We start from the raw sequence: 7583 nt of genomic DNA, 5'->3' as shown, positions 1-7583 counted from the left end.
AGAAGAATGGCATCTACGCTAATATTAGTTTCTTTCATTCTTATTCCGAGGTCACCGTAGCCACCCAGAACCAGTCCGTATCCAGACCAGATGGTGGATCAGCACCTAGAGACAGCCTCTACAGCCCTAAATGTCAGTGGAGACCATGTCAACTAGATGAGCCCTAGAGACAGATCCCCTGCGAAGACCTCGTCAACTAGACGGCCATCGGTACAAGACCACGAGAACCAGACGAGTTCTCTGCACAATCTGACTTGTGTTGCAGCATGAAATTAAACAACACCATGCTCGTTTTGTCTGGCCAGAGGAGAACTGGCCTCCAACTGAGAGGTTTTTTTCTCCATTTCTGTCACCGATGGAGTTTTGATTCCTTGCCACTTTCGCCTTTGGCTTGCTTAGTTGGGGACACTTAAGTTCTGGCAATATTGTCAGCTTGATTGCACAGAAACAATTTGAAGAGAACTTAACTGTGTTGGATGATGACATCACTGAATCAACAATGAATTCACTTAAACTGAAAAACTGACTGTTTAATGTTGTCCTCCAACATTATCAACACCATTTTCCTGTTTAACACTGAAGCTGCTTTGCCACTATTTGTATAAAGCGGTATATAAATAAAGATGACTTGATTTGACTTGACTTAAATGACTGACCCTAACAACAGTAATGAAGCCTGTTTTAGCAAACACCACGAAAAAATCAATCAGAAAATGCATTTTGAAAAGGCAATGCATGCAGTCTCTCTCCTAGCATTTATTTTATAACTTCACTACGTCTTTATCAGCGGCACTCTTCAGAAATGTTAAAAATCCCCTTGGCAACACTTCATTGCACATATCAATTTGGCTCAAGGCAATCAAAACCCTTATGATTTGCATTCTAAAAGGCATTCACAAATCACACAGAACGTGTTTTTGCTTTGAAAAATGCAAGACACGGCAGTGGAATTTGGAAAACAAAATAATTTATTTCCTTTTATTCAGCAAGGATGCATTAAACTAATCATAAATGACAGTAAAGACATTTATAATGGTACAAAAATTTATAATTAAAATTAATGCTGTTCTTTTGAACTTTCTATTCATCGCAGAATGCAGAAAAAAATTTATTATTGTTTCCACAAAAATATTACATTTTAATAATATTACAACAAAAACAATATTATTGTTTTTACAGTATTTTTGATCAAATAAATGTGTGCGCATGAGAGACTTTTTTTCATGAACATAAATTTTTTTTTTTTAAATCACCAACCTCAAACTTTTGAGCAGTACTGTTTCTCTGAAATATGGTAGGACCATGGTACATTTTAATACTTTTTTGTTGGTGAAAAAGGTGAGAAGAGACCACGTAAACACCATGGTAAATAATTTTTAGTACCATGGTACATATCAAAATACAGTAACACTTTAGATTAGGAAAAACTATACACTATTAACTATTTGCTTAATGCATGCATATTATTAGCATATTAGCTGTTAACACTAATACTAATTAATACTAAAGCACATATTAATGTCTTACTCTGCAGTACTACATTCTTGATCCCTTAAACCTAACTGATACCTAAACAACTACTACAACAACTACTTTACTTAATACCAATAAGCAGCGAATTAGGAGTTTACTGAGGGAAAACTCTTAGTTAATAGTGAATGTGTTCCCTAATCTAAGTGTTACCTAAAATTCGGATACACCATGGTATGGCTCCAGTACATTTTGTAATAGAAAAGGGTGAGTGGAAGGTGAGGTGAGGGCCAGTACTTCGTTTCTGAGTGCAGTCGGAGCGCTGGGACTTGGGGAATGGAATAATAGGAGGGGATTCTCTGCTGATCGGAACTACAGGAAGTGACAGCTGAGCTATACTGTCTGCCCCTCCAGTCAAATAATTCACTGACAGACTGTCAAAGGCTTGTTACAATGGCCGTGTAATGACGGAGAGAGAAAGACTGAGAAAGATGGAGAAAGAGGTATGAAAAAGAACAAATCTTTGCAGCTCAGGGGAAACTGAAAGGTAGCGAGTGAAAACGAGCCTTCATCTAAACATTAACTTAATTATTCTGACTGACTGCACAATTACTATTAGCAGATTGCATATCAGTACTGGATTTATAGATTTTATAAGGAAAACAGTGTGCTGGTCTGTGCAGTGATGCTAAAGAGCTATGGCTCGTTGTCAGGGTGTTGTGAGGCAGTTGCTAAGGTATTCTGAATTGTTGCTATGCAGTTGCTATGGTGGTTAGGATGTTTTGAAACCAAACAAAAGCAAAAAAGAAGGCTGTTGTTGAGAAATGGAATGAGTGGGACATGCATGACAGTTCTGAAAGAAAGGGAAAGCAAAATAAACTAATAACTCTCCACAGACAAATTCAACTGACTGCAATTTACTAAGCTTGAGTGACAAGATTTCATTGATGTGTTTAAAAAAGAACACGGGACTCTTATGACAAATGCCTAATGGTTAGCCAGAGAAGTTAAAGAATATGGATTTCATGTCACTGTTCAGCTTTTTGCCATGCCTGCTAGAGTTAATCCATATGACAGCAGATTTGCAGTCAATATGTTTTCTAGTTGGTCACTCACTCAATTCTGAAGCATGTTATGGATTAGTTAGCCATTACAGCACTTATCTTGACACGCCTGCAGCAATTCTTGCCTGATGACAACAGCTACTGCAACCTAGGAACACATATCTAACTATTAACTATGTCAAAGTGTGAACACATTGATTTCTGCAAAGTTTGGGCCTCTAGAAGAAACAAATAACCACATATATGCTACAGGATGATTCATGATGAAACTGGGCAGCTTGCTGTGGAAAACTGAGCTATTAATTTTCCATAGAAACCACTTAGCAACCACCCAGAATGCCCTAGCAACCCATTAGCAACCACCTAGGAACCACCAAGAGCTCCCTATAAACCCCTCAGGAAACACCTAGTAATCACCCTAAACTCCTTGGTAACCACTTAGCATCACTCTAGCAACAACCAAGAACTCCTAGAAACCCCATAGAAACCACCCAGAACTCACTACCAACCCCCTAACAACGCCATAGTAACAATATATCAACACTCAAATCATTATCAATCATATCTTGAAACCAGAATGTCAGAAAAACTCTTTTAACTTGGGCCAGTAAGCAACTACCTAGCAACTACCCAAAACACCCTAATGACCACATAGCAACACTCTGGCAACCACCCAGGACTTCCTAGCAACTCCTTAGCAGTCACCTAGTAACCACCCAGAACCAAAGCAAACACTCAGAATTCTCTAGCAAGGCGCTAGCACTCACCCGGAACTCCATAGCAGAATTCCCTTGCAATTCCTTACTGCCCATCCAAAACTCCCAAGCAAAAACCCAGAACTCACTACAAACCAACTAACAACGCCACAGCAACACTCAAACCATCAGCAACCATATCTTGGAACCCGAATATCAGAAAGACTTGAGATCCTTTGATTTGGGCCATTAAGCAGCTACCTAGCAACTACCCAGAAAACCCTAATGACCACATAGCAACACCCTGGCAACCACCCAGGACTCCTGACCCCTAACAACACCATAGCAACAACACATCAACACTCAAACCATTAGCAACCATAATTTTAGACCAGAATGTCAGTGAGACACTTCAGTTTTTTTTTACTTGGGCCAGTAAGCAACACCCTGGCAACCACCCAGAACACCCTAGCAACCACATAGCAACATCCTAGCAACCACCAAAACACCTTCTGGTGGTGAGGTCAGCACAGCCAAGTACCAATTTGTGTTTCCTTAGAAGAAAGCACAAAATGTAGTTGTTTTCTTTTTATTTCTTTTTAAAATCTATTTATTTGTCATAATCAGCTTCTGGATGTCGCACAAACAGGCTGATCAAAAACATCATTTTCTAGGAGACAAAAAAAGACACGAACAAATTTAAACAGAGTTCACCCAGTTTCTACATCGTTTTAAACAGATTGTGAAATGGATGCTTATAATTACGAATTATGAACACAGGTATGAATGATTACAACAACCTCCTGAGGCAATCATCTACACATTAGGGGCTCAGGAGGAAAAACGCTCCAGTGAGAATGAATAAAAGAAACGTGCAGCACAAAATAACAAAAGAAAAGTGGCATCAGCCAGTCATCTGGAGGTATTTGAGACAGCGGCGCTACTATTTCAGGAGATGTTGCTTTCGAGAGTAACACCTCCAGTCTGGCGAAGTATTAGCAGGAGGATTAGGCAAAAGAAACTAAAAAACAAAACAGAAAACAATGACACAAGCTGCTTTTGCTGTCTATAGTGTTTTCATTCATTCAGAGCACTGTTTTTCATAAAGAACAAAGGAAAGCATGACAGCTGACTGCAGCGTTAGGTGTAAATGAAGAAAGAAACGGCAAGAGATTCTCAAAAAACGTGTGAAAGAAGTACGAGACGCTTTAAAAACACTCCCGACCGCAGTGAGAGAAATGTTTTGTCCCCGACCAAGAGTATCAATGCTATCAGACGCTGAAGAACTGTACAGAACAACAGGAAGAGGGTTATACACTAATTAACCCATGATTAAGGCTATTCCCGTTTCATTTATGCAATTAGGAAGCAATTAATCATATTCATGAATATATGAATACTGCTTTAAGTATTTCATTGCACTGAACAAATGAAAACTCTGCAGTGTTTGAATGCACCAAGGCACACAGTTTGGGTAGTTCACCAAGAGCTTAGTTTCAAATGTATATACGATTGGATCCAAAGGTGAAAGAGAGCTAGTGAAAAAGCTACTATTAAAATAAAATAAAATAAAATAAAATAACAAATTAAACTAACCAATAAATAAACAACATTATTTTTTATTATTATTATTATTGTTGTTGTTGTTAATAATACTAAATAAAATAAAAATTAACTAACCAATAAATAAAATTATTATTATTATTATTAGAGCATATTGTGCTTCAGTAGAATAAAGGAAAATCTGACCTTTTCTGACAATTTGATCTAGAAATAGTGCAGATTCTTAAATATTTCTTCAGTATTTGTGTGACCTGCCAACTGACCATTTAACACTAGACCAAGGGGAAAATGTTTTACACACTTTTTTTCCTTGGTTATTTTTTTAATCAAGTTGTCCAATAATAGCTGCACACTCCAACAAACAGTGAATTCACCTTTGACAGGTCGTGACTTTTAAATGCAAGCTATTTGTTCCTATTAGAGCTACACGTCAGTGGAAACGATGTGCCACAAACTTGTTCTTTTACCTGCTTCACAGCAAAGACAGGACATGCTTTGCGGGTTCCATTTTGTTAAAAGCTGCATGCGTCTGTTTCAATTTCTGTCTAGTGTGGGTTCAGCCACTTAAACGAGTGAGTGCCTCTTCACAACTCCGTATCCCTCTTTCAGAACAAAAGACGCCTGCAGCGGCAATTACTTGCTCTTTTAGCCTGAGCGTCTGCGGCCCTGTTCACAAACACACCGGAGGGACAAAAGCGAGCGGAGGAATCCTAAATTAGCTTAGAGCAGTTTGAGACCACTATTCCCCTGACTGTCCCTCTCTCTCGCTTTCCCTGGCAAGACTGATGTGATAAAGTCTATCAAAAGTGACCTGGTGCTATTAGCAGTGCCAGGAGAAACTCTGTGGGCAGTGGCACTCATGAGATGCTGTCGTTTATGGATTGCTGCTACATGGAGAGATCAAGAAACAGCAGTGTTTAAGTCTTTAAAAGGTAATGTGTGTCATTTTTGCTATGTCAACAGAAGATGGGCTCTTTTCGGGAGAATCAACCTATGACTGGCTTTAAAAGTATTTTAACATCCCCAAAATTACACATTTCATCTGAAAAGGCCTTTAAAAGTCATGCTGGCATTTCAACTCCATGGAAAGTGATAATGATGACTAGCAAATTTAATGTGGACTACAGTTCCCTACTCATTCTGATATTATGGAGCAAAGGTAGTTCATTAGAGAGTATTGCATTGTACAATGTTTTTGGTTTCTGGTTTTGTTTAATAACTTTTACAGTGGCGCCTACAAGTACTTGGATGCTTGAGTGAGTCTTAAATATCTCTGAAGGTCTTTATTAGATAATACAAACTAAAACAAACTTGAAATGTACCCTTGTCTACACTTGGTGTGATCATTTGTTATCCAGTGCAATCACATTCAGACATTTTTAAGTGTCGCTTGAGTGTCCAAATACTCTTCGGAGCCACTGTATAAAGCAGTGATATCGTTTTGTATTTTCGTGCATAAATATCATTACAAAACTGCACAGAATGCATCAACTCAATACATGATTCTACTAATGACAAATGCTACATAAAGCCGGTTTGAATAGCTATCAATATGATGGGTAATCTCTGCACTGAACTGCATTGTGAATTTATTTGTTACCTTGCACCGTGGAAATGAAAAAAAAATCTAATGGCACACATTTATACTGAGCGCTCCTCGAACACACTTGGAACAAGGTAAGTTGAAAACAAATCTGAACTACCAACCTAAATCCATATTTTATGCATGAATCTCCAATCAAATGATCTGGGTCACGGTCTGAGGTTGTTTTTGAGTGCTTTTCTCCAGCCGCCTGAGACTGAGAGATTGAATTGAATCAAATCCAATCAAATCGGGAACCACATACTTCAAAACGCAGAGCAATGCAGCAGGCCTAAATGGAGCCTTTGCTGAGCGCATTATGCCTGCTTAAATGCTAATACGTGAATATATATATATATAAATATGCATTAATATATCTACCCATTTCTAGGACAGCCTTGCAATTTTGGATGATATAGAGCAAAGGTTATGTTCTGTGTACTTTTAGACTTGTTGACGTACAGCTTTATGCTTCTAAAGGTGATATCAGTTTTTTTTTTCTTCATTGATAAGACTTCTCAATTGTAAAGATTGTTTGTTTAAGGTTCAATCTTACAATATAATAATACTAATTAGGGTTGCAAAGGGGTGGAAAATTTCCGGAAACTTTCCAAAAATCCCTGGAATATTCCAAAAAATCCTGGAAAGTTTCTACAATTTCTGGAATATTTCCAAAATTTACTGGAAATTTTCCACTTTTTTTGCAACCCTAATACTACTAATAATAATATGAATATGAATAAAGAAAAAAGAAAAATCTGAAATTTCCCACCATTATCATAATGAGTGTTTTTTTGTTTTATTTTTATAATTCACATTATTGTCAATAATGGTTCTTATTTTGATTCCTATTATGTTTAACTTTTTGATAGTAAAAAAAAATACAGTTATATATTAGGATAACAATATTATTAATTAAAAATGGTAATAGTGTGCCAACAGTGTGATTTTTTTTTAAATTTTTTGACATGCACTTGCATTAGTTTTTTGGATGGTCATGCTTCACAGCATTTGTTAGTATGAAACATACATTAGTAAATAATTATAATAATTTTTTGGGTGTCACTCTTTAATGATTATCATGATGATAATTGGGGGAAAATATGTTCCCTTTCAGTCAGTCACGTTCGACGTTACGTCAGTCGTGACTGACGAATTGGGATCTCGCCCGAGAGCCCAATCACCTTCGAGTGTAAACTAAACAAGCCA

General features: G+C 37.4%; 1 protein-coding gene across 1 annotated transcript in view; it reads right to left on the bottom strand.

The window, feature by feature from the left end:
* LOC107708049 (receptor-type tyrosine-protein phosphatase T-like) overlaps window positions 1-7583 on the bottom strand; it is a 259431-nt gene that overhangs the window by 86698 nt on the left and 165150 nt on the right. The gene's annotated exons all lie outside the window — the stretch shown is intronic.

Source organism: Sinocyclocheilus rhinocerous, unplaced genomic scaffold (genome assembly GCF_001515625.1).
Source record: "Sinocyclocheilus rhinocerous isolate Xijiao unplaced genomic scaffold, SAMN03320098_v1.1 scaffold113, whole genome shotgun sequence".
Lineage (NCBI taxonomy): Eukaryota > Metazoa > Chordata > Actinopteri > Cypriniformes > Cyprinidae > Sinocyclocheilus > Sinocyclocheilus rhinocerous.
Note: the sequence above shows the minus strand (reverse complement) of the source record. Positions and strands in the feature narration are given on the sequence as shown.